Source organism: Monodon monoceros, unplaced genomic scaffold (genome assembly GCF_005190385.1).
Source record: "Monodon monoceros isolate NGI ecotype Baffin Bay Population unplaced genomic scaffold, NGI_Narwhal_1 Super_Scaffold_12, whole genome shotgun sequence".
Lineage (NCBI taxonomy): Eukaryota > Metazoa > Chordata > Mammalia > Artiodactyla > Monodontidae > Monodon > Monodon monoceros.
In genome coordinates this window covers 116,441,064-116,468,797 of record NW_021703768.1, presented here as the reverse complement: position 1 = coordinate 116,468,797, position 27,734 = coordinate 116,441,064, and the positions used below count along the sequence as shown (strand labels likewise).

The following is a 27,734-nucleotide window of genomic DNA, read 5'->3' as shown; positions in this document are numbered from 1 at the left end:
GGACAGATACCATTTTGAGTGGTTTTTGATTTCAGATATTTCATGCAGAGTCATTGAGGAGAAAGACAACTATTGAAAAGACCGCCGCAGCCATTTGGTGAATTTGAACGTAGAACACTCTTCAAGTACCCCATGAGCAAAGGAGTATATAGCACATGTGGAAATCCTGAGAAATTGTATAGATAAGGCCGGAGGAAAGGGCCCCTGGGGTTTCAAGTTTAAACGCAGAGGGACAGGCAGTCAACTGACACCTGAGGTAAATCAGTGAATACAAGTCAGATTAATAGCTCTGAAAAATTTAAAATCTAGAGCATGCTAACTCCGATTCGTGTCTTTGAAGTCATTCTGGGTCTACTGTGAAGACATTGGAGGGAGAAAAGATGGAGAAGAGCAGAGACCTGTAGAATGTTGAAGAGATCGTTTGGGACAAAAAGCAAATCTTACAATCAGGTAGAGCTAAATGGCAAGAGACCAAGTGAGTAGAGGTAGGGGAAAAAAGCAAAGAGGCGGGAGGCAGAGAAATTGTACTGCCTTGACAGCCCAGCCAGAGTACTTAAAGGCCAAAATGATCAACAGGGTCAAATGCTATCAAGAGGTCAAGACTAGGACTAAAAACATCTACAAAAGATTTAGCAACTTGGACTTCCAGTAAAGTGGGAGAGGAAGTCAGAGGGGAGGTGCTGAGTGTATGGAAAGCTTAAGAGGGAAACTACCAAATGCAGAAAAAGTGGCTATGAAGAGAGGAGAAAGCAGGGTTGGGGAAGATTTTTGTTTTACTATGGGAGAATTTTGGGCACAATTAAAATGTTTGCAGAAGAGTTATCTTAGGAAAGCACTGGTTGAAAAAAAAAAACAGGAGAAGGGATAATTCATATTGGACACTACTCAAAGGATGGGATCTGAAGAAAGGAGACATGTCTTTACTGTAACAGGCGGTATGGAGAGGATGGTGCAGAGTTTTATTAGGAATTATAGTCAGGTGACTTCAATTTTCTGTGACTAAGCCATCTGTGGAAAGGGCTAGAGTTGCATGAAGGAATATTTTTAAATAGCCGTTGTGAAGAGTGAAACTGTAATCCCACATGTCCATTATGTTGCATGATTTTCTACAGGCTTTGAGAGGGCATTTGGTAGAATACATCAAGAACTGGGGTTCCCCTGAATAAGTAAGGCTTAAGCCCACTAAATAGTTAACTTTGGAATGAAATTTGGGGATATCCTAAATGTTCAGTGAATCTTGGTCCTCCTTCACTTGAAACCAGATCTGCTTTCTACTCTGAGTCTTTGATTCCAACTGACTTTGGATAAGACTTCACTTTATGTTCTCCCCAGATCTTAGATGAAAAAAAGAGGCTCTGCTTCTCTGGAGACAGAAACATGAATGCATGCTTAGTTCAGATATGCACTTAACCATGCTTTTGTACAGGCTGTTAATGCAATCTGGTGGTCGTACAAAGAAGGAAAGGCAGGCTTTTTCAATTGAGTAATTATTTATTGAGGATCTGCTTAGTGGGTCAACAGCAAAAAGACACATTGGAAACCAAACTGATACAAGATTTCAGTCATCAAATGCCAATTTCATGAAAGACAGTGTACAAGGGTGGGTATATAATGATGGATAAGACAGATTACCAGCTCTTGAGGATCCCAGTCAGATCAAGATTGGACAAGGCGTCTGGCCTCAAGGTGAGCCTGGCTATGAGAAGAGATGGATCAAGAGCTCTATTCACATTTGGGTTTCTTGGCAGTGGGTGTGGTACACCAGGGATGATAAAGAGGCTACGAAGCAAGTATTTCTGCTGAGACTTTTAAATGTCTAAGTGACAAGTTTGAAATAAGGCTTTAAACACCAGGATACAGTCTACATTTGAGCTAATAATGAATACCTTTAAAAGTTTTGAGCAGAAGAGTCATATTGATTGAGGACATATATTTTGACACCACTAAGTAGCTGATAATGCATTATAATTCTGAGAGTAAAGTACCATTACTCTTGTTTTACATAAGAGATTAAGAAAGCTTGCCTAAGGCCAGGTAGCCAGGATTTGAACTCCGTTCTAAATAAATCCAAACCCAGAGCTTTAAAGCATTATATTGGATTGCCTTCAGCAAAGCTGTGGTCTCAGAATCTCCTGGCAGTCCACCATCTACTTCTTAAATAGATTTAATGCCCTGGAACCAGGCCATTTCAATACTTTAGGCTATTTAAAAACAGAAAACTGTTAACCAGTGGCTCTTTTTTAGCAGTGGCAAGGGAGGGGAAGTGGGCTTAAAAAAGGGTTTTGGGGGAATTCCCTGGTGGTCCAGTGGTTAGGACTCCACACTTCCACTGCAGGGGTCCTGGGTTCGATCCCTGGTCAGGGAGATCCCACAAGCCATGTAGCAGCGAGGGTAAAAATAAATGAATAAATTAAAAAAATTTTTTGAATAAGGAATACATATAATAAAATTCAAAGCACACAACAAAGAGTTTTCCCCAACCACTACTCCTTTACATAAAGGCAACCACTATCAACCATTTGTGTATTTTAAGGATTTCCTATAAACATTTATACACACACACACACATATACGCTTGTGAATTAAAGATTGCCACAAATAATCCTTTTCCGCACTTATGAAACAGTAGCATCAATTTCCCCCTTACCTGCCCTCTGTAAGGGCCCTGTAATTGGCTTTTAACAATAGAACACAGAAGTGATTTTAAGATCTACTTTCATCCACTTGGAAGTCAAGTGCCATGCTGTGAGATCACATCAAAAGAATCGAGGTGCTTCAGTCAACAGCCCCAGCTGAGCTCCCAGGTGACAGCCAGTGTCATCTGCCAGCCAAAGTGAAGCCTCCAGATGGCAGTAGCCCCAGACAAATCCATGTGTAACAACACAACCAGCCAGCAGAGCCCAATTAACCCACAGAATTTTAATACTTGTTTGAACTACTAAGGGTTTATTTTTAGTAGATTTTTTTTTTCAAAAAATTTTTGGCTGCATTGGGTCTTCGTTGCTGTGGGCAGGCTTTCCCTAGTTGTGGTGTGATCTATCTTCCCAGACCAGGGATTGAACCCGTGTCCCCTGCATAGGCAGGTGGATTCTTAACCACTGCACCACCAGGGAAGCCCCTGAACTAAGTTTTAAGGTGGTTTAAAATGTGGTGACACACCAAAGTCTTATATTCCTATTTTCTGCTATTCAAAGCATTAGTATTAAAAAGTTTAGGTACAGGAACTCCCTGGAGGCCTAGTGGTTAGGATGCAGCACTTCCACTGCAGTGAGCATGGGTTCGATCCCTGGTGGGGGAACTAAGATCCTGCACACCACATGGTGTGGCCAAAAATCAAAAGTTTGTGTACATATTACCCTATACATGTCAAAGTCTATGTGCAGTTTAAAATAAACCCCTCATTTTCTAAACCTATGCTGTCGCTGTACAACAGCCATAATCTACACTCACTTTCTCAATCTTACTATCTATAGTTAACTAGTGGACAGTTTGGAGAAAATTTGTCATTGTAGAACTTTAAATTATATAGTGCTGTTCTAGAGCAGTGGTCAGGCAAAACTTCTGTAGTGTCAAATGGCATTTTAGGCTTCAAGGCCCATAGTCTGTCAGAAGTACTCTGCACTTGTGCAAAAGCAGCCATGATTGGTCAATAAATGAGCATAACTATGTTCTAATAAACATAAATATTGGAATTTTAGTTGGAACTAATTATTCCTTTGATAACATCAAATTCTATTTGTAAATCTGATTGCTGGAAAATGGAATTTAAGCTATGGATTTTACTTGCATTAACTAGGGTTAAGCATCACTTAACTGTTTATATCTTTTGCCATTACCTATTGGGTTGTTGAGCTTTTACCTCTTAGTTTATAGGGACTGTATTAAAGAAAAATTAACTCTTGGCAAACATTTTATTGGTTGTTTCTTTTTCCAAACAAAATTTTTAAAAATCTAGACATCATCCAGTCTTTTTAAGTATTCATTTTGTTTTTTTCACTTAGAAGGCAAAGCTACTACACAATTATAGATACCTTGTTTTCTTCTTGAACTTTTTAATTTGTTTCAGGATCTATTTTTGTATTCCCTTAATTGTTCCATTCGTAGAGTAGTCTACTCAGGTGCCAGTATCACCCTTTTTTTTTGGCTGCACCATGTAGCATGCAGGATCTTAGTTCCGCGACCAGGGATCAAACCCTTGGACGGCCAAGGAAGTCGCCATCCTGTCTTATTATTTTAACATCTGGTAGAGCTAGTTTTCCTTTATGACTCTGGTTCTAATAGTATATTATTCATAATATTTCTTAATATTATGGTTTTCCCATATGAATGTTAGAATTAACTTGTCTACTTCCAAAAATTATCCTGTTATTTGTAATGGGATTTTAATAAACTTATACTTTTCTTTAGAATTATTATGTTGAGATTTATTGGACATGGTATGACTTCCATTTAAGGTCTCATTTTTGTCATTTTAATATTTTCTTCATATATAACTGATACATCTTTTCTTTTTTTTTTTTTTTGCGGTACGCGGGCCTCTCACTGTTGTGGCCTCTCCCGTTGTGGAGCACAGGCTCAGTGGCCATGGATCATGGGCCTAGCCTCTCCGCGGCATGTGGGATCTTCCTGGACCGGGGCACGAACCCGTGTATCCTGCATCGGCAGGCGGACTCAACCACTGCACCACCAGGGAAGCCCCTCCATGTCTTTTTAATGATTCCTAGCTTTGTCTTCCTTCCAGTTTATCTTCAAACTGATTACTTGCTACTTCAATGGATTATTTTCAGTTGACACAGTATTTAAGAAAACTTATTATCTACAACTGATTTTTACCTTTTTCCCCATTTATACATTTTCTTCTCATACCTCTTTGCCTTTGATAGTACCCTTGAACAAAGCTTTCTGTTTTAATCGGAACAGTTCTAGGGTTCCCCTATTAAGCATCACACAGGCTTTCAGAATAAGATACATTTTACCAGGCTTGGAATCCTGACTCTCAGCAATTTTAGTAAATGCCATTTTAGCATGTTGGGATAATATGTATCTTTTATTGAGATCAATTAATTGCAAATATTTTTGATGTATTCTTAAAATAATCTAGGAATAATGTTATATTTTTATATAATGGTTTATCTATTAAGGTCTTTATGTCCCTAATTTAGCAGTTATATTCCACTATATATGTGAAACAGAAAAGAGAATCCAACTCCCATCCTCTAAAAACATAAATTCTTGAGGAATTTTTAAACGTCTTGAAATTCTTATTCTGACCCTCTCATTGAGCCCACAGTTTAGTAGCACAGGCACTGGAGAATTTTAATAAAATATGATAAACCCTACCAAAGAGCAAAGCTAGGGGTGGGGATGTGTGACATCTTTCAGGGACTACTGAAATGCTTTTCTTGCTTCTAGTCTCTTACACATAACAAATGCCAAATACCTTGTTTCAGGCCATCGGCATCTTGGCCACTATTGCTGTAGCTTGAGGAAGCTTCCTTTTGCTGTTAACATACACAGAACATATACAGACATAGCCTTTACCCTTGCTTTTAAAAGGAGTCTCCATTAGGGACTTCCCTGGCAGTCCAGTGGTTAAGACTCTGAGCTTCTAATGCAGGGGGCACAGGTTCGATCCCTGGTCGGGGAACTAAGATCCCATATGCCACGCAGTGTGGCCAATAAATAAATAAAATAAAATAAAAGGAGTCTCCATGTACTTCATACTTCCTCTCATAGCATCCAGGAGTCTCTGTTAGGCTGACTGAGGTTGATGATTGAAGCTATTTATGAGAATTAGTTGGAAGGGAACTATACATGAAAGCCCCAAACCAATCACTAGTTTTGAAGTCAGATTCAGTGACCACCACCATAGTTCCTGGACCAGCTAGCTGTGTGACCTTGGGCAAATAACAGCATGCACCTTGTAGGGCTGTTGAGAGGACTAAGAGATGTATAGAATGAATTTAGCAGTTTTGGCCCATGGTCAACATGCAGTAAATATTCTCCGTATTCTGTGTCCTGAAGTGTATTTACATAAATATACTAAAATGACAAAACCATAGAATCAAAGATTATTCACTTTTATAGAGCTCCAGAGTAAACATGTTAAAATTATCCATTTAAATCTGGTTATAAGTTTTATCCTGGCACCTACTTGTCAGTGCAGTGACTGCTAGTAAGAGAGGTTCTACAAGTTATAATTTAGAAAGAGGTTTCAAAAATTTTCTTCAACACAAAGACACTTACAGATTATCAAAAAAAGTTTAAAAGGCCACACGTTTTAGTTAAAAGATGTCTCAAATTTGAACAACAAATCCTCTGCGATTCCATTATTTTCATATAACACTTTGAAGCTAAATTTAGTTTCAAATAGTTAGGCACTGTTATATCTTTAGAGTCCACCAGCAAATGATTTGGAAACCCAACATCTTTGTTTCCATGATTTTTCTTTTCAAAATTAAACAAAACCAAACCAGCACTGTTATTATCCTTACTTACTGGGGTATTGTTAAAAAGTAGGATATGCCTATGGCCTTACTCTATATTGGGTACCTAATGACACACTGATACTAATATTTACCAGTTGAGGCTCTTTAGTCAGCTGTCAGTAGAATTGAGGCTGCTTGGCTATATGGGAGTGAGGTAAACCTGTAAAAACTGGTGAATAATATCTTTCAAAGGACTGTTACACGGCATGGGGCTATCTAGCTCCGCAGTAAAACATGGTACAATGACACATAAAATGGGTGCTCAGTCAGGGAGGGTGGCTTCCCTGCTTAAGTGCTGCCAGGGCTGAGATCTCAAAGTAGACAAAGTGGAAAAGGAAGATGGAATGGGAAAGGGAAACAGCATGTGCAGAGACCTAGATGCAAAAGGACTGAAAGAAACCAGCATGTCCAGAATAAAATCTGAGGGTGGTAAACATGAGAGGGCTAGACTGTGTCTTGTTCATCATGTATCCCCAATGTCTAGCAGAGTTCAGTTCATAAAAGCTGTAAAGCCATAAAAAGGGTATGAGTTAAATGACTAGTCTTCTGACAAGATGAGTCAATAGCATAGGCTATTTACTCATCTTCCTCTAACTCAGCCCGGGAGATATTATACACACAGATAAGAGGGAGGTTAGGGATGTGAGAAACTATGAAGAGTCCCCTGGATCATGATTGGGCCCTACTATACAGGGGCAAGAAATGGAAGCCCAGTGTAGAAAAGGGTAGAGTGCCATGGGAGTAGGGGTTGTGCCATAGGCTGGCAAAGAACTCTCCTGGGGTGGCCAACATACTGTAACCATTAGCTCCTGGAGTTCTCCTCTAGAGAATTACAACTGAGGGGAAGAAGAGGAAGTTCTACCATCTGCCATTCTGGTGAAGTCCAGATTCTAACTCACAGGCTCTGTGCCTTGAGGACATCTCTACTTTCCTTCAGTTCACTAGGGCCTGGGCTTGGCTCCTCCCTTCTACCACCAGCTGATACAAAATTCCCATCCTCTTCTGTGAGCTCATAGGGTAAAAAAAATCAGTCATTTGGGGAATACAGCATCTACTATAAAAGACAACAGCCTCAACCAGTATCCTAAATGAAAGAGAATAAACAAAGACCATAGACTAAGACATGTTGAGTACTAAAAATGGAATGTTCATAAATCATAGCAGTATTTTCTTAGGTTAGTCTCCCAAGGCAACAGAAATAAAAGCAAAAATTTTAAATGGGACCTAATCAAACTTTTAAGCTTTTGCACAACAAAGGAAACCATAAACAAAATGAAAAGGCAACCTACAGAATAGGAAAAAATATTTGGAAATGATGCTACGGACAAGGGCTTAATTTCTAAAATATACAAACAGCTTGTACAACTCAGTATCAAAAAAACAAACAACCCAATCAAAAACTGGGTAGGAGATGTAGATAAGACATTTCTCTAAAGACATACAGATGGTCAATAAGCACATGAAGATGCTTGACATCACTAATTATCAGAGAAATGCAAATCAAAACTACAATGAGGTATCACTTCCCAACAGTCAGAAGGGCCATCATTAAAAAGTCTACAAATAACAAATGCTGGAGAGTGTGTGGAGAAAAGGGAACCCTCCTATACTGTTGGTGGGAATGTAAATCAGTGCAGCCACTATGGAAAACAGTACGGAGGTTCCTTAAAAAACTAGAGTTGCCATATGATCCAGGAATCCTGGGGATATATCTGGAGAAAACTCTAATTTGAAAAGATACAAGTGGGACTTCCCTTGTGGCACAGTGGTTAAGAGTCCACCTGTCAATGCAGGGGACATGGGTTGGATCCCTGGTCTGGGAAGATCCCACATGCCGCAGAGCAACTAAGCCCATGCACCACAACTACTGAAGCCCGTGCACCTAGAGCCCGCACACCACAACAAAGAGTAGCCCCCGCTCACAGCAACTAGAGAAAGCCTGTGTGCAGCAACAAAGACCCAACGCAGCCAATAATTAAATAAATAAATAAATAAATAAATAAATAAAATGAAGATACAAGAACCCCAATGTTCATAGAAGCACCACGTAGCTGACAGGACCTAGAAGCAATAACACCTCAGTATCTAGAGCACATCTAGCACCCAGATCTTGGTTCCTTAATACCATTCTCCAATAAAGGAACCATGACTCCTTAGATAAATGGCTAACTCTGGGACAGGAAAGATATAAGATGAACCTGGAGCATCTTATGATGCTATAAAGTGAGAAGTGTTTAAAAACAACAGCACAATGATGGGGGCATATTGAAGGGGCACAGGAGTCAACTGTAAGAGCTCCCAGTGGCCAAAGATGCCAACACTTTGAACAAAATTAAGTTTATTACTGGATTATTTCCCAAAGCATAAAATGAATATCCATGAGTCCATAGTTGTAGAAATAAATTTAATAAATGAGGTAAGAGACCAATCACTTTCTATAGAATTTCAATTGATGTAAACATTTCACCCTTAAGAATACCACAACTCCATACTACTATATATAAAATAGATAACTAAGAACCTACTGTATAGCACAAGGAACTCTACTTGATACTCTGTAGTGACCTATACAGGTATAGAATCTAAAAGAGTGGACATATGTATATGTATAACTGATTCACTTTGCTGTACAGCAGAAACACAACATTGTAAATCAACTATACTCCAATACATACATATATATTTATAAAGAAAGAATACCACAACTCCACTCTTCTTAAGTGTGGGCTGCACAGTGACTTCATTCCAAGGAGTACAGCACTGGGGAGAGGGGGTAACTTTACAGTGGAAATACCTGAAAATATGACCTCAGCCACATGATCAAGGTTAACATCAATAGTAATAAGTCATGTTGATAGTATGTACCCTTGATATGGGAGGAGAATGGTACTGGGGTCTTCCTTTCAAAATCACTTAAGATTTTGAAATCCTAATTATGAGAAAATCCTAATTATGAGAAAAACTCAAACTAATTGAGAAACTCTACAAAATGCCTTACTCAAAACTTGAGGTCATCAAAAACAAGGAAAGTCTAAGAAGCTGTCACAGCCAAGAGAAGCCTAAGGAGACATGACTAAATGTAATATTGTCAATGGGATCCTGGAACAGACAAAGGACATTAGGTGAAAACTAAAGAAATGTGAATAAAGCATGAACTTTAGTCAATAATAATGTACCAATATTAGCCTATTAATTGTGACATATGTACTATGCTAATATGTTAACATTAGGAGAAACTGGGTGCAGGCTACATGTGAATTCTTTGTACCATCTTCACAACTTTTCTGTAAATCTACAACTATTCTAAAATGAAATAAATTTCAAGGTCCATTTTATCACCCTTTTCCCAGGTAACAGTTAAGTCACCCTTAAAAAGCAGTATAAAATGTTCTCACACCCCAAAGGGCTTATAATGGAGATTAGGGAGAGCTAAAGTAACAGGGGCTCCTTTGAACCAGGCTTTAGGATCCTAAATTGACAAATATATGACCTAGCATGTTGGGTCATTAAAAGTGTTCCTAAATAACGGTAAAGAGAAAGGTGTTGCTAAGCAGACATTCTAAGTATTACAGTTGATTTGTTAATTCAGTGAAGTTGTTTTCCAAGAGAAAAGGTCCATTAACTGGAGCTGTTCATAAAGCCCTAATTAAGCAACAAGACTCACAAGAGCCACTGTCACTGTTTTAGGTTCTTAGTTGCTCTTACCAGGTTGTTTTCTTTTGTGTGAATTCCTAGGCACTGAGCCACCTTTTTATGTCCCTTTGGGGCCTGCAGAATTTATTCCTCTGGGGTTTTTGTTTTCCTGATTAAAATTTGAGATATAATCCAAAATTTCAATGTAAATGTTCATTGACAAGTTTCTTTCAACCCTGAAAGAAGGAAAATAAATTGACAGGCGCCAGGGATAGCACTCAACACTTGGGGCCCCCTACTCATCCTGCTTTATTTTTCCCTCTTAATATAGTACAGGACATGAAACTTGAGCAGAGCAATGAAAAGGGGCACTTGTGTTTACTAACTGCTATCTATGGAGGTGGCAGCTTGGATATTTACAGACCAATATCTGCTAGTCCAATTTCAGTTTTCATTGCAGCATGGGAAAAGGGTGATGGCACAAGAGAAGGAATGGATAAAAAGCTACTCTGAAATGTGTAACTTCATCTTAGACTCGATAGGAAATCTTAAAAAAAAGAAATCAAGCCAACAGGGAGTAGTAAGTGACCAATTAACTTATCAAGTAGGAAATCCCATTAAATTATTTTAATGTGCATGATTAAGCCACTGAAACCTCCTGGGGTATTGAATACAGGCACAAACACCAAATGAATTTTCCCTTTTCAAGTAGCAACATAGGGGCCCCTCCCTGCACCTGGGTAGCTTTACCATGCTCAGGAAAGCAATCTGTATGCTCAGAGGAACTTGAGATCCCAGATTTTAAACCCTGGCTATTCATGATATATAAAATTTTCCTCTTTCCTTTGGGACCATTTCTATTTCACTACCTAGGGTTGAGTCTGTGATCAGCTTCTGCTGGAAACCAGATTGCTATTCTTTCTTAGGGCCTCTTCTTTAGGTGTACATTAAAAGAGAAAACAATTATAAGTAACCCATTTAAAAAGTATATACAACAAACACCAAACACAAGAAATAAGGACTATCCTACTACTAGATAATTTACTAAAGTCACCTCAGTCCTCTAAAAGGAGTTTAATACCATATGGTAAAAGCTTGCTCTAAGGCAAAGGTATTGATAACATAATTTTTCAGGGACACATGTTGGTACTGGCCCTAAATCTGTCAGAAATGAGCTGTAAACACCCAAGGCCTGAATTTCATTCCCTAAAACAGAGTTTGGTAATTCTGGCCTGCCATCTGTTTTTGAAAGGCTGTCAAGCTTAGCATGGTTGAGGGGAATTTTTTCTTTCAACACTGAAAATTTTACTTTCAGTGTCCCTAAATAAAGTTTTTTTTAAAAAATAAATTTATTTTATTTATTTATTATTTTTGGCTGTGTTGGGTCTTCATTGCTGCACGCGGGCTTTCTCTAGTCGCAGCGAGCAGGGGCTATTCTTCATTGTGGTGCGTGGGCTTCTCACTGCAGTGGCTTCTCTTGTTGCGGAGCACGGGCTCTAGGCGCGCGGGCTTAATTGCTCCACGGTATGTGGGATCTTCGCGGACCAGGGCTTGAACCTGTGTCTCCTGCATTGGCAGGTGGATTCTTAGCCACTGTGCCACAAGGGAAGCCCCCTAAATAAAGTTTTACTGAAACACAGTAATGCTCATTTGTTAACATATTATCTATGGCTGCTTGCACACTGCAATTACAGAGTTGAGTAGTTGCAACAGATACTATATGGTGCACAAACCTAAAATATTATCGGGCCCTTTATAGCAAGTTTGCCAACTCCTGTTCTAGAACACAACTGTAAACTTCCTGCATTGGTGGAAGTGTCTTCTAAACTGGCCAGTAGGTAGTCACTAAATACTGATATGGAGAAATGGATTTTATTTGTCAATTTAAATCCACATGTAGTGTATAGCAGAGCTCTAGAATATGAGGGCCTAGTTTAAGTCTTGGACTTTCTTTTTTTTGGGCCACACTGCACGGCTTGTAAGATCTTAGTTCCCTGACCAGGGATTGAACCCAAGCCCCTTGCAGTGGAAGCCTGAAGTCCTAACCACTGGACCGCCAGGGAAGTCCCAAGCCTTGGACTTAAGAGTAATCATTCTTCTCTAAAATTCTAGTTCTCTCCATAATTTTCTTTTAAATAAATTTATTTATTTTTGGCCATGTTGGGTCTTCGTTGCTGCATGCGGGCTTTCTCTAGTTGCGGTGAGCAGGGGCTACTTTTCGTTGTGGGGCACAGGATTCTCATCGTGGTGGCTTCTCTTGTTGCGGAGCATGGGCTCTAGGCGCGAGGGCTTCAGTAGTTGTGGCGCACGGGCTTAGTTCCTCCGCAGCACATGGGATCTTCCCAGACCAGGGCTTGAACCTGTGTCCCTGCATTGACAGGCAGATTCTTGTCCACTGCGACACTAGGGAAGTCCTGTCATAATTGTTTTAGAATTTTAAGTATTCCCACCTATAAAGAAAACCTCACTCCTGTTTTTCCTTTAGTCTCACACTCTGATCACACTCTCAGTACTTCTGACACCAGATGTGTGGGTGTTTTTCCCACACCAAGAAAATCTTGTCACCAGCTGGGTGTCCTGCAATTTAACTCAATTCTGACAATATCTACACCCAGAGATAACTTCAGATCCCAGAGGCCAAGGGCACAGTCCCACAAGACTGCCCCTTCTCCACTTCAGATGCCAGACACAAGTCCAGGTTGTTAACCTGTACTTCTGACAGAAAGGCTGTTAAGTCAGAGATTGCCACAGCCTCCTCCCTGGGTTTGACTAATTTTTGCTAGAGTGGCTCAAAGAGCTCAGGAAAATAGCTTACTGTTCACCTGTTTATTATAAAAGGATACGATAAAGGATACAAATGAACATCCAGATGGAAGAGATGTGTAGGACAAGGTATGTGGGAAGGGACGCCACTCTCCCAGCAGCTCAACGTGTTGTTCACCAACCTGTTAAGTCCTCTGAACCCCATACTGTTGGAAGTTTTATGGAGGCTTCATCATGATCATTAACTCCATCTCCAACCCCTCTCCCCACTCTGGAGAATGAGTGTGTGTCTGAGAGGGGTGTGTATGTGTATGTGTGTGTGTGTGTGTGTGAGAGACAATTCTAAGCTCTAATCATTGCCTGGTCTTTCTGGTGACCAGCCCCACCAGAACAAAACACATACATCACCCAGGAAGTTCCAAGGGATTTAGGAGCTCATTGTCAGGAGCCACATTCAAAGACCAAATATTAGAACAAAAGATGCTCCTAGTGCTCTGATCACTTAGGAAATCACAAGGGTTTTAGGAGCTGTACCAAAAACCAGGGGCAGATATATATATATATATATATATATATATATATCTCAATGTGTGTGTGTGCATAAAAAAATGTATGTATATATATTTTTTCTATTATTTCACACCACCCATCTGAGCTGAAGTGAGTTAACTAGAAACTACATGACAAAAGCACTGCATACATCACTTATCTTGGTGTTACAAAGGGCTGTCAGACATCTGAGGTCCCAGTGGAGGAAGGTTTCTCACTCAGGTAAAGGCATCTAGGATTCAAAGAGGAAAGGAATGACAGGCTATCCTTAAGGCAGCGTCCTTTCCTAATAGAAAAAAACTGTTTGCACCCAGACTAGGACCAACTCCACAGGAGGAGTTACTCCACTCTCAGAGGTGCAAAACGTTGCCCAAAGGTACTCAGCCACAGCGCCAAAACAGTACTAGAGCCAGACCTCAATAAAGGCAGCACTTGCTCTTCCAACAGTGTAACACCATCCGAGGCATCACACTAGCCTGGACAGCTGACAACTGCTGGATGATTCCTGAAACAGTTTTCTTATTTGTTTCAGATACCCAAGTACCCCAGGTAGAAGACATGGATATAGGTATCCCCATGAATTGAACATCGACTGCAAAACAGAGGCCTGGGAGCACTGATTGCAGACCCTGCTGTCAAATCCTTTAAAAAATTGGAAACAGGAAACACTTTCCCATGGCTTCAGTCATTTTATCCAACACTGAGAGAGTTCTTGCCATGTGCTGGGCACTGTGCTTGGGATCTAGCTGTGAACAAAGTAAGATACACTAACCTGTCCCTCATGGAATTTACAATCACCCCAGTTTCCTCAGATGGAATGACACAGATAATCTCAAAGATCCCACATGCCTCCAGACCATAATCACTAAAATCCTACTCAGCCTTTCCCTGAGTAGGATTTGTTAGGGGCAAATACAGTTGATTCTGCCTCCCAATTGTTTCCTGATGGGCTCCAACAAACAAACAGGCCTGGCACATAGTCAATGTTGGAATGAATAAGGACATTTACCTGATAACTCCATACACAGACTGTCCATTTGCCACTAATTTCCTCTCTTCAGGAGGGCCAAGGATGCCCTACTTTCAAGTCATCCTAAAAAGAAAAAGATTTCAGTGTTCAACATCCCAGCTCCTAAGGCTGCTTTTTTGTAGAGACAGAAACAAAATGCTGTCTGTCGTTTATGATTTACCATAATTTTTATATCCTCAGTAATTATTTTATTTCCCATTACTTACCTTTTTTCTTGCCTGTTACTACTAAAGACCTCTAGATATCACTTGTATTAAGAACCGATAGGGCTTCCCTGGTGGCACAGTGGTTGAGAATCTGCCTGCTAATGCAGGGGACACGGGGTCGAGCCCTGGTCTGGGAGGATCCCACATCCCACATGCCACGGAGCAACTAGGCCCGTGAGCTACAACTATTGAGCCTGCGCGTTTGGAGCCTGTGCTCCGCAACAAGAGAGTCCGCGATAGTGAGAGGCCCCCGCTTGTCACAACTAGAGAAAGCCCTCACACAGAAACGAAGACGCCAACACAGCAAAAATAAATGAATTAATTAATAAACTCCTACCCCCAACATCTAAAAAAAAGAACCGATATATTAAAGACTATTTACAATGAACATCTGAGGTATTCACACAAAGCACCCAACATTTAGCTAAGAGAATCCTTTTAAGGCAAAGCCAACTGATAGAACAAAACTAGCTTTGATAAATAACTCCTCTGCCTCCCAACATCCTCACCAGTTCCTTCTGTAGAACTAAGATATCACTTTTCACAGAAAGCAGCAACTAAGTCAGCCCTATTGGACAACCTCCAGCATCACCCTAAGTGATAAGCGATTGCCTAGAACTGAGAAGCATCTCTTTTTAGAAAATTAGCATTCTAAAACAATATCGCTACAAAGGGGACTCAGTATCTACTGCTCCAAAGAGGCAAACAACTCCGCTTACTTCTGAAAATCAGTAAGATATCAACAAAGTATACTGTCAACCTAAAGCATAAATTATTATCGTTGTAGCTAGGCCTAGTATCTAGAGCCCCCTCAATGAATTGCTATTTTTATATTCTATTAATGAGCTAAAGAATGCCCAGGGAATTCCCTGGCGGTCCAGTGGTTAAGACTGCACTTTCACTGCTGAGGGCCCGGGTTTGAACCCTAGTTGCGGAACTAAGATCCCACAAACCATGCAGCGCGGCCAAAAAAAAAAAAGCCCATAATTTTAAAGCAAATTCACATCTATGTTTCCTTGTAAGGCTTGGCATTCTCACAGGTAACTACAGCTATCCTTCTACAAAGGGTTTATCCTGACTAGCTCTGTACTGTGGGGGAGTGGGAGCTATGAAATCTGCAAAAATCCCATTGACTTCCACCCTCTATAAGGCCCTCTTTTGTGTGTGTTTTAGCTCACTAGTTTTGTTTTGTTTTGCGGGGGGGGGGGGGGGGGGGGGGCGGCGGCCCGGGGCATGTGGAACTTCCCCGACCAAGGATCTGACCAAGGATCTAACCCGTGCAGCGGAAACTCAGAGCCTTAACCACTGGACCACCAGGGAAGTCCTATAAGGCCCCTTTTGAGCCCTTAGTAGACTCAAAAAATAAAAGCCCAACTTTTCCTCTATACTTATATATCCCTCCATTGCCTTTGTTCTGTTTCCAAGGCACTATTCAAGGAACTTCATACTAGCCAAACCTGTGAGACCAGAACCATTCTCCATGTTAGGTTTCTCCTTGCAAAGGCATGCTCTTGCAGATTTAATCTTAATGGAAAAGCAACTATGCTGGCATCCTGGTATAGTTAACAACATAGTTGGCATGAACCAGGCCCAGAATGCCAACCAGCTATATTGGCTGCTGTTCTCCCAGCAGTGTAACACTTGCCTAGGTACACGGAAACCTAGGCAGCTGCCTACAGCTGGGGCCAAAGGTAGGCTAATGGAGTTGCACTCACCTGGCGGTGCATCTTCCCAAAGTCCACAGCTGGCCCCTCTGCAATCAAAGCACTCCAGGTTAGAGTCAGCCAACAGTTAGTGAACACTTGTGTGGAGTTCAACACCCCTACCCTCAAAACTCTGTAACTTGGTGAGGCCTGAGCCACAGAAACAATAGCAGGAAATAAAACAAATAGCTTTCCCTTGGTTAGCTTTATTGTCATATGTCATTTGTACCTGCATACCACAGCAGTTCAACAGTAGCAAATTAATGGTCTCATCAAGTATCAAATTAATGGCTCTGTCACTTAACACCCAAGTGGCAGTGAGCAAGTAACTTAACCTCTGCACCTCAGTCTCCTCATTTGTAGAATGGGGGTGTTGATAATAGTACCCAGGGTGGTTGGGAGATTTAAATGGAATATAAATTAATCCCATAGGATAATATCTGCTATAGGCTGATAACTCAGTAACACTTGTTATTATCAGGAGCTACATTCCAGGCAAGGAGATAAATACTGGTGAGTAGAAGGGAAAGTTATCCTGGGAGAGCAATGGGCAGTGAAAATTGGAGAGGCTGGTTAAAACTAGATTGAGAAGAGCCTCAATTATGTGACCTCTTGAAGAACCATAAAACAGCATCTTAAAAAATGACTGGATGCAGTAATCGGTGTGAAAGGAACTGGAGGCAGTTGGGTTGCCATTCCTACCAACGACCCCAACTACTGGTTGAAAACAATAACCGAAATATTTGCAAAATGTTAATAAACATTTCTACCCACTCACCCTTACAATTTATCTTATATATATAAAGTGAGAGTATCTAAGACCATACTTTTTTCCAGCCATCCTCTAATTTCACTCCTAAATGCCTCCAAACAATTTAGAGGAAAAGGAAAATAGAGGGGGCTTATTGTCCAGGTCTAAAAACGAATCCAAAAATAGCCTGCCCCTTTCAGGGGCTCGGGTTGAAGGGACTGACCGAGCTCCACCCGAACACGTGTTCCTCAGAAACCTTCCCAAGTCCCAGGCCCTGGTGCCTGGGGACCGAGACTCTCCGAGACCGGCTCTAGGGAACTCTCCAGGGACAGTACGGATAGTAGGAAACAGGGGGCGACTCTGGGGGTACGATCCCCCAGCATCTCTTCAACACGCCCTCCGAACCTGGGGTCACGAGGGAACGAACCCCAATTTCGTCCCGTGCCTCGGAAGAAGCCTCCGCCCAACTGCCTCTCGCCCCTGGCTGGTAAACCTCCGAGGCCTCTCCCCTATTTGCCCTTACTCACCAGCGCGTGTCTGGAGCTCGGCGAGGACACTGCAGCTCGGGAAGAGTCCGCAGGGGAAAGGGCAGCCGGGAGCCGAGGGGAGCCCCGCCCCGGGGCGGCTACTGGGCGGGCCCTCAGAGGGCGGGGCCCAGAAACCCCGCCCAGGAAAGAGTTAGAAAAATGGGAGCGCTGTGGCAGAAGTGAGCATACTCTTTAACAGGAACTAGACCCCAGAAGAGAAAAGGTAGGAATCCGAACAAGCGTTACAATTATCTGACACCCATCCCATTTGTTACTTACGCATGGAAAGGGCGCTGGGTGTGGGGCTGCTTAAGAGAAAACTTGGTGTGTCCTAGCGGGGCGGTGCTTCCAGCCTGCCCAAACCGAGGGCCGCGGGTTCCTATCACACGTGTGGCGCCTTTCGGTTGCAGCAAGCTCAGCCCACGCTTTTTCCACCTCCCACGCAGATCCTCTTTCTGGCTTTCTTCAGCTGTTCTGTCACTCGGCTAACGGATCGTCCTCCCGCACAGGTCACCTTGGTCTTTGGGATCTCTCCAGGAGGTTTTCGGCTAGATTATGCTAGTCACTCCAGCCTAACCTGCGGGACCATCCCTGCGGCCCTGTAGTGGGATCCTTAGCTGAGCTGCAGCAACTAAAGAATACTGTCTTTCTCTGCCAGACTTACCTTTCACCGTGGCACAATAGCCAAAGAGGCCACATTTTGCCCACCAGGTTGCCAGCATTTCTTTTGAACACTAAACCTTCCCCCACTACCTGGAGTCAATATGATTCTCTCCTGCTGAACATTCGGTGAAGCTGAGGACTAGAAGGGCAAGGCCCAGCAGCAGTATTCCGAAATCCATTCCATAATTCTCAAAATTCTAAAGCCACTTCGTTCCTATCGCTCCAGCATCCTACTGGCTCTGCTGATCTATTTCACCTGGCACCTTCCTAAGGTGAACCCCTGGGAGTCAGCCAATGCCCTTATCTGCCAACATGTTTTATTATCTATTTCCTCAGGTATTTCATAGCAACAAAAAAAAATGTGCTTCCTGTACACCCCCACCCTTCCAGACCTCTGCTGAGAAAGCCAAGAGTCCTACATTGATTCCAGGAAAAGACTTTAGGCCCTAAGGACAGAGAGCCACTGAAGTGGCAAGCACAAATTCTCCCCAGTTTTGATGGAATTGGACACAGGCTCTGGTAGGAAAAAGGCTTACATAAATACAGTAATTAAAAACGTCACATGATCAGTGCTGGGCTGGTAGGCAGAAGCTCTGCTTTGCAGTTAAATAGGAAAGTGGCTGAAGACTGCTGCCATAATCAATGCCTGCATTCAGCTGCCACAGTGTGTTCATAAAGGAGGGTTATGAGAGCTATAAAACCGGGCAGATGGGGTGGGTAATTGTCCTGCGGAGCTCTGCTAAAGGAGAAATTGCATTGGCATCTCATATATTTTGCTTTCTTTCGTTCCAAATACACCAAATGGAGAAGGCAGAGCTACCCTGAGGATTCATGAAAAGGAAGGATGAGGTTTGTGTGAATGTGTGCATGTGTGCTTTCAGAGCAAAGACAGGAAGTAATTGAGAATAGGGAGATACCAGGGCCTTTGAGGAGAGAGGGACCAAATGACCTGGAGACAACTGGTTTCACAGATCAGTCCAGGGAGAAGGCAGGATGGAGGGAAGGCCAGACATTATAAGTAAGGCTGAGAGATGTGCCATGTTCTCATGTGATATTGAAAATGTGGTCACCTTTTTTAGCTATAGGCCGTTCAGTGTCCTTTGGAGGAAAACCTAGATTATGATTTCTTCATTTCTCAGTTAAAAAATCCTTTATAGTCAACCTTCTTAATCTCCATCCTTTTAAATTCTGAATTCATTTTGGTGAGTTGACTTATATGGTCTTTTATTTATAATATCAACTACTTTTTTACCTTTTTGTTTGTTTCTTATTCTTGCGAAGACAGAATTGTTAGGAATAACAAAAAAGAAAAGGGAGAATTTCTAGAAAAAAAAGATGCAGCGAGATGAAAGGCAAAGGATTAGGGAAGGTCCATGAGCTCTGAGTTTGACCTCATAATCGAAAGGCTGGCCCCAAGGGACACTAGGTTTCCAAGCTTTTTGCCTGCCTTTCCCTTTCTCCTTCATTTATCCTCTCCTTCTTGCTTCCTTACTTGATGTCTTTCGGCCCCGAGACTGCTCTTTTCCTCTCCTCCCTGGACAGGAATCACCAGTAGAGAAATATTTAATCATTTCTTCAATTAATCTGCCCATCAACATTTACTGACCATCTACCATTTATCAGACCCTGTTCAGGCGCTGCATATAAAGTCAGAGGAATAGGACTTCCCTGGTGGCACAGTGGTTGAGAATCTGCCTGCCAGTGCAGGGGACACGGGTTTGATCCGTGGTCCAGGAAGATCCCACATGCCGTGGAGCAACTAAGCCCGTGCGCCACAACTACTGAGCCTGCGCGCTAGAGCCCGCGAGTCACAACTACAGAAGCCCACGTGCCTAGAGCCTGTGCTCTGCAACAGGAGAAGGCACTGCAATGAGAAGCTTGCGCACCACAACGAAGAGTAGCCCCCGCTCGCCGCAACTAGAGAAAGCCTGCACGCAGCAACGAAGACCCAATGCAGCCAAAAATAAATAAATTTATAAAAAATTAAATTAAATTAAAAAATAAAGTCAGAGGAATAGAAATTCCTGCCTGCCTAGAGCTTACAGCCTAGTGGGGAAGAAAGATAAGTAGTATAGGTATCCTTGGGCATATGTCAGGGGGCAGCTAACGTAGCCTGGGGAGTCAGGAAGGGTACTAGAGATGGCAGTATTCCCTCTGGCTGATCTTAAAGGCTTAGAGTAGAAGAGGGATCTCTCCTGCATCCCTGTACTCCTTGCTGCTGCTCTGTAATAGCTACCAAAGTTAGAGTGGGGCCCTGCAGTAGTCCTTATTTCTTTTTTTAAATTTTTATTTGTTTATTTATTTGGCTGCACTGGGTCTTAGTTGCAGCACACAGGTTCTTCATTGTGGCATGTGGGATCTTTAGCTGCAGCATGTGAACTCTTAGTTGCGGCATGTGGGATCTAGTTCCCTGACCAGGGATCCAACCTGGGCCACCTGCATTGGGAGCGCAGAGTCTCAGCCGCTGGACCACCAGGGAAGTCCTTATTTCTCAAAAGCATAGTTAGATTGTCAAGGATGTAGAGAAATTGGAACCCTCATACACTGCTGGTGGGAATGTAAAATGGTGCAACTGCTTTGGAAAACAGTCTGGCAGTTCTTCATATTATTAAACATAGAATTACTTTATGGCTCAACAGTTCCACTCCTAGGTATATACCCAAGAAAATGAAAATATATGTCTACACAAAAACTTGTACACACATGTTCGTAGTAGCATTATTCATTAGAGCCAAAAATTTGAAACAACCCAAATGTCCTTTAACTGACAAATGGATAAACAAAATGTGGTATATCTATACAGTGGAATATTATTTGGCCATAAAAGGAAATGAAGCTACAACCTAAATAAACCTTGAAAACATTATGTTAAATTAAAGAAGCCAGACCACACAGTGCTTAATTCCATTCATATGAAAGTCCAGGACAGGAAAATCTATAAAGACAGAAAGTAAATTAGGGGTTGCTTAGGTTGAGGGGGGGTGGTGAGATAGCTAAAGGTTATGGGGTTTCTTTTTTTAAAAAAAATATTTATTCATTTATTTGGCTGCATTGGGTCTTAGTTGCAGCATGCGGGATCTTTCTTGCGGCACGCGGGCTTCTCTCTAGTTGTGGTGTGCGGGCTCTAGAGCGCACAGGCTTAGCTGCCCCTGGCATGTGGGATCTTAGTTCCTGGACCAGGGATCCAACCTGCGTCCCCTGCATTAGAAGGTGGATTCTTAACCACTGGACCACCAGAGATGTCCCATGGGGAATTAATTATAACTGAGGAGAGTCAAAAGGATATCAACTACTAAACGGAAATAGACGTTGAAATTTTTCCCCTTCATATAAGGTACCTGGTGCAGCTTCTATGTCTACAATCCATTGTGTAACTGAATTTTGAACACTCTTTTCATTTAAAGTCATTCCAGGAGGTGGCTCATTTTGCAAAGCCAACAGTTCTTTCTGTACTCATTTCTGCATTGACACCATGGTGGAACCATCCCCCCAAGGCCGGTGAGGCAGAGATGCAGGGGGAGGAGCTGCTGTGTTTGCGTAAAGGCATGGGGCCCAGCATCCCATGGGGTTTCTTTTTGAGGGGATGAAAAAGTTCTAAAATTGTGGTGATGGTTGCACATATCTGTGAGTATAATAAAAACCGTTGAATCGTTAAATGGGTGAATTGTATGGTATGTGAATTATATCTCAATAAAGGTGTTAAAACAACAAGAAGAAGCATACCTAGGAACCTAAAAGATCTGCAATTCTGATTAAAATTGTGGGCCTCATGGTCATTGTCAATTTTAAGGTCTAGAAGGGACTTTTTATTCTGGGTCTTGTGGCCTTTCAGAGTTCCTTTCTCAGTATACAGAGAAAATTAATGCCTTTGGGTGGCCAGCACAAACAGATGCAGAGGGGTAGACTGTGCATTCTCATACTTCCCCTCCCTAACTTGACTCTCTCATAATGTTCCGGTTTAAGATTTACAGTGTACCTACTGTGTAGAAGGTATATGGAAAGAGCTAGTCTCTTTATTTTTCCAATGGTTGAAATTAAGTTGCTAATAGGCTACCCTCTATATAAACAGATAAAGCTCTTTAGAAGATAGGCAATGTGGGGACTTCCTTGGTGGCACATGGTTAAGAACCCACCTGCCAATGCAGGGGACGTGGGTTCGAACCCTGGTCTGGGAAGATCCCACATGCCGTGGAGCAGCTAAGCCCGTGTGCCACAACTACTGAAGCCTGCGCTCTAGAGCCTGCGAGCCACAACTACTGAGGCCATGTGCCACAACTACTGAAGCCCACGTGCCTAGAGCCCATGCTCTGCTACAAGGGAAGCCACTGCAATGAGAAGCCCATGCACCACAACGAAGAGTAGCCCCCGCTCGCCACAACTAGAGAAAGCCTGCCTGCAGCAACAAAGATCCCACACAGCCTAAATAAATAAATAGATAGAAGATAGGCAATGTGGTACAAAGAATAGTTGCAAAGCATCCTGGGATCCTGGGCTCCCTCTATGGCATGTAGGGAAACATCATGGTGACATCAGCTAGAGCAAGACTAATTCCCAGTCCTTCTTGTTGTTGAGCAAGTTCCAAGACTTGGCTCCCTCCTCACATGCTTCCAATCACCCCTTCATTTGGTTTCTAGACTCAATTAGTTAGTCTATTTCCATACCACCCCCACCCCCACAGTGTCCAAATTGGCCCTCCAGTACTGAAACCATGTGCCGGAAATTCATTAAGCTGAACACATGGGAAATTACTGAGGAGATTTCACTTGTCACTTGGGCTCAAATATAGAAAGTAATTTTAAAAGGACAGTGGCAAGAGGCTATTTTTATCTTGCTTGTTTGTGCTGAATTTTCTTATCTTGCTGTCTCTCATTCTCTTCCTGGCTATCTCTCCTCTTCTTTGCTTCTTCTTTAAAATAAATGTTGGCCTTTTTAATCTTCATCTTAAGTTCTCTTCTCTTGCTTTATGGAGTCTTTTGTCTGCCTTTGTCATTCATTTATTCATTCATTCAACAAATATTGAATATCTACGAGGTCCTGTGCTGGGCACTAGGAGAATACAGTGGTGAATAAGACAGATGTGGTCCTTACCATTATGGAGATTACAGTCTGATGAGGCAGGTGGACATCGGGTAGATTGAGTTCGGTTTTGGTCACAGGAAAGCCTTGAGGGAGTTACTGGCACCTTCTGATGCTAAGTTGAACCTGAAGTAAATGTGCACGTGAAAACAGCCCAAATCCCAGCATGTTTGTGGGGTTAAAGAAGAAACTAAATATATCAGAAGGAATGCAAGGAAATGGAAGACACAGGTTTCTGTGTGTTATGTACAAGCCCCTGGGGTAGAGAGAACATGGATTTGACAGTCAGATGTGGATGTGATTCTGACTCCACCACTTAAATATTAGTGGTTTGACCTCTGGACCTCAGTTTCCTTACCTATAAAATGGGAATTGTAATCACTACATTTAGGTTGTTGTGATGATTAAATGAGATAGCATATATAAAGGATGGGGCAGGTGCCCAACATATGTTGCTTCCGTTCCCATTACCTCCTTATCCCACCTTTAAATCTCACAATTACAAAAAAAAAAAAAAAAAAAAAAAACCCAGTTTCTCTTTTAATGGGAAATCTTCAGTTGGTGTTAACCAATCATATGCCCTGAGAAATTGGTTACTACAAATTGCGCTATACATGCAATTTATGACAGATTACTCCCTTATTCTGGGGTAAAGGAAAGGCAGTAAAAAAATGAAATTATACAAAAAGACTGAAGTAAGGTATAACAAAGGACTTCCTCACCATGAGGGCTGGAAACATGAGTGGATGCCTCAGAGAGCTACAGAATCTTTTTTTTCTAAGAGTACCTGTTTAGACTGGGTTAGGGAAGGTCGACCTGGAGGTAAACCTGCCAATCTCTTCATGTCCCATTTAGCCTAGGGAATCTTTTCAGGAGGAATTGCTGTTCTTCTTCCTTTTCCAAGCCAGGCGTCCTCTGGGGAGATGAATGCTGCCAAGAAGGCTTATTGCTCACAAGGAAAGGAAAAATGGCAGCTGCCATCCAGGCACTTAATAAATACACTAAATTGAGACGCTGCTGATTTGGTTTACCTGATTCCACCCCCCCGATAAAGAAGAGATCTCTTCAATCAGAGGTTCTTTGAAACTGAAAAGGAAGCCTGAGCTCCAACTGCAGAAATTGGCAGAGGCAGAACTCAAAGGGATAAGCCCCGCTCGGCAGGCGACACCAGAGTTCCTGGATTCATTCCCCCGCTCCCACCCACAGGAAATTTCAGGTTGCCTTTGTTCTGCTGATTTCTTTTCAAAGGGCATTATTTTAGTTGTCCTTTCCTCCTTTACCACCATTTTTCTTTCTTCTTCCTTCTTTTCCTTATTCTCGCTTTCCTTCCCTCCTCTCTCTTGCCGCCTCCATTTCATTTTCTCCATTACCCCCCCCCAGTCTATATCAGCTGTGGGATCTCGTCGCCTACCCCACTGGGATTTCGGTTCCAAAAACTTTAGAATTCCTTCTTCTAAAGTAACAGTATTATGCTGCTAACAAAGGTGCTGCTCTGTATATTTAGAGAGCAAGGTTTCGGCAAGTGTAGTCAGGTACCTTGAGGGAAGACCTTTCAGGCAGGATTTTCAGAGCCTTTCATATGCTAATGAATCGTGAGTGTCCATGGGGAAGGGGGTGCTTAGAATATTGGAACCCATTTTCCCAAACCTCGTGATCTTTTTTCTTCTCCACAGAGCATATCCTGGGACAGGTGGTCTTTGGAACACATTTCAGAAACAATCATAGCATGTGCTAGGTTTTTTTAAAATGCTGTAACATTCATCATCATTTGATTTTTACAACTACCCTGTGATAGGACAGGGAAGTTATAATAGCCTCACTTTATAGATGAGTAAAACTGAGGCACAGAGAGATTGCATGCCTAGCTCATAGTAACATAGCTAACCAGCAAGCAAAGCTAGGTCTTCTTGTTTATGGCCCTACTCTCTCTGCACTGCCTTGTACTGTGTTTAAATATAATATATATGTGACATCATAATATGGCATGTGATATACGATATAGGATCTAAAAGACATACATACTATAAGTAGTGAATTATGACATTCATTTTTTCCCCATTCAACTAAATATGTATTGCACATCTATTATGATGTGCTTATCACTATTCCAGGTGCTGGGGACAGAGCAGTGACCAAAATAGACAAAAACACAAATTCTTGCCTTCACGGAGCTTACATTCTAGTGGGGGAGATAGAAGTTATATGAGATAAATATGTAAAATATATTCTGTTATATATGTTACATTATATATACATATGCCTTATAATCATAAGGGCTAAGAATAAAAATAGAGAAAATGATAGGCAGATGTGGGAGTTGCAGATGAGGGGTGCAGGGGGGTCAAGGAAGGCTATACTGAAAAGGCTACGTTTGAGTAAAGACCTGAAGGAGATAAGGGAGTGACCATGCAGAGGTTTAGGGTGCCTAGGAGGGTGCTCCAGCAGAGATAAAAGCAAGTTCAAAGGGCCTCAGGCAGGAGTGAGCCTAGGGTGAGGGTGAGCTCGGGAGAGGGTGGGGTGGTAGGAGATGAGGTTAGAGAGATTGAGGGGTTGGGGTCCAGATGCCAGCTCTTATAAGGAAATGAAGTGATATAATGCAGATGATATGCCATGATACAATATTAATAATACCATATGACAGGTCTATTATGTTACTACATAACAAATTACCCCTAAACTTGAAGAGTTTAAAACAGCAAAAGCTTATCTCACATAGCTTCTGGGGGTTAGGAACTGGGAGCAGCTCAGCTGAGCTGGCTCAGGGTCACTCGTGAGGCTGCAGTCAGGCTGTCCACTAGGGCCTCAGTCACCTGAAGGCTTGCCTGAGGCTGGAGGATCTGCATCCAAGCTCACTCACATGGCTGCTGACAGAAGGCCTAAGTTCCCTCACATGAGCCTCTCCATAGGGCTGTTCACTACATAGCAACTGGCTTCCCCCAGAAAGAAAGTAACCAAGGGGGAGCCACAGTATCTTTTATAATCTAATCTTGGAAGTTACATACCTTTACTTCTGTTATATTGTGCTAGTCTCACAGATAAACCCTGGTGCTATGTGGGAGGGGACTACAAGTATATGAATATCAGGAGATGGAGGCTGGCTACCATAACTGGTTTAAGGAAGAAAACGTCCTCAAAATAACCAATACTTCAACAGATGTGTGCCACATGTGTCTCCCAAAACACTGGAGCTCACAACCCCATGTGGGTTGAGGCCTGAACAGGGACACACAGAGAGCGGGAGCTTCAGAAACCCACTGTGGGCCTGAAGGTCTTATTTCAATTCTGCAGGAGCATGTTTCTTTCTTCAAAGCCCCACTTCCTCTAGGCCTGGGCTCATTATTTCATTCACCCAGTTAACGCAACGTGGAATAATCGTAGTTAAACCTGCAAAGAAAAAAAATGCTTTGAGGAAAGCTGTAAAACTTCAAAGGCAGGCTAGGACCTCTCTGGGCAATTTAACCTTGAGATGACACTGGACTTTTACGAAGGGCAGAGACAGCCCACCTACCCCTCCACACTCTCATGGATCTTCTTGTGAAGGCTTCCTGCCTGGTCTAAAAAGAATGATGACAGGGAAGAGAGTATTTGCTCTGTCCCTGAGGCCCAGCATTGGGTCTGTTCAGAGACAAAGACACGGCCTCCTGAGACCCAGGCAGGTCTCCTGCCGACTCCTGCCAGGTTCAGCTTTGGCTATGCAGCCGGAGTCAGCCAGCTTCCTAAGTTGAGCAGCAGATGGCATCGCAGCCTCAGGAGCGAGCATCCCAGACTGCTGGCAAGAGCAGCAGCACAATTAAGAACTCAGACTCCTGCTTGGCATCTGGGAGTTCCTGGGGTGGGGACCCCTGCCTCCCCAGCTCCCAGCTCAGGAAGTTTCTGCTCTGTGCCTGCAGATTGGGATATGGTCAGGCTGGTATCTCAGAGAGTAGAGCTTGGAGCCCCCAGTTAGGAAACATGATGGATGTAGGGTCTTTTCTACGATCCTGTCTGAAAAAGATGAAAACCAGAGGTTGCTGTGCCCAGAGCTACTGTGTTTTTCCATCACCGCCTATCCCTTGCTTGTGAGGGTCTGCACAGAGTATATCCTGGTTGGGGGGCTGACAGGTCCCTGGCAGAAGCCTCCTGGGATGACCAGATGGGGCCAAAGACAATTTGAGGGGTCAGAGGGCTCTGGAAAGCATCTGAGGAATCCTAAGGACTCAGTATTGAATCTCTTTTCTCCCTAGTGACCTGAATGAGGAGTCAAGCCCCAGAGCTTTCTCCTAGCAACACAGAGAGGGTTCAGTCCTGCAGGCCTTCTTTTTGTGCCTCAGTCTCCTTTCTTCTCTCTGTATTTCTGACTCCTCTT

General features: G+C 42.5%; 2 protein-coding genes and 1 non-coding gene across 4 annotated transcripts in view; 1 reads left to right on the top strand and 2 right to left on the bottom strand.

Moving 5' to 3' along the window:
* The window catches only part of MATR3 (matrin 3), a 48,085-nt gene extending 30,386 nt beyond the window's left edge, over positions 1–17,699 (bottom strand). For both annotated transcript variants that reach the window (XM_029216189.1, XM_029216187.1), the window contains exons 1-4: positions 17,651–17,699; positions 16,385–16,422; positions 14,443–14,526; positions 13,585–13,665 (exon numbers count right to left, since the gene is read on the bottom strand). The gene's annotated coding sequence lies outside the window, so the exon portion shown is untranslated. The remainder of the gene's footprint in view (positions 1–13,584; positions 13,666–14,442; positions 14,527–16,384; positions 16,423–17,650) is intronic.
* On the bottom strand, positions 13,733–13,932 carry LOC114893497. Its single transcript, XR_003792916.1, has one exon. It is a non-coding gene; the product is annotated as a small nucleolar RNA SNORA74 (small nucleolar RNA).
* Positions 17,700–17,852: 153 nt separating the features above from the next.
* Positions 17,853–27,734, top strand: part of SIL1 (SIL1 nucleotide exchange factor) — a 290,298-nt gene continuing 280,416 nt past the window's right edge. Inside the window, exon 1 of the mRNA XM_029216286.1 lies at positions 17,853–17,873. The gene's annotated coding sequence lies outside the window, so the exon portion shown is untranslated. The remainder of the gene's footprint in view (positions 17,874–27,734) is intronic.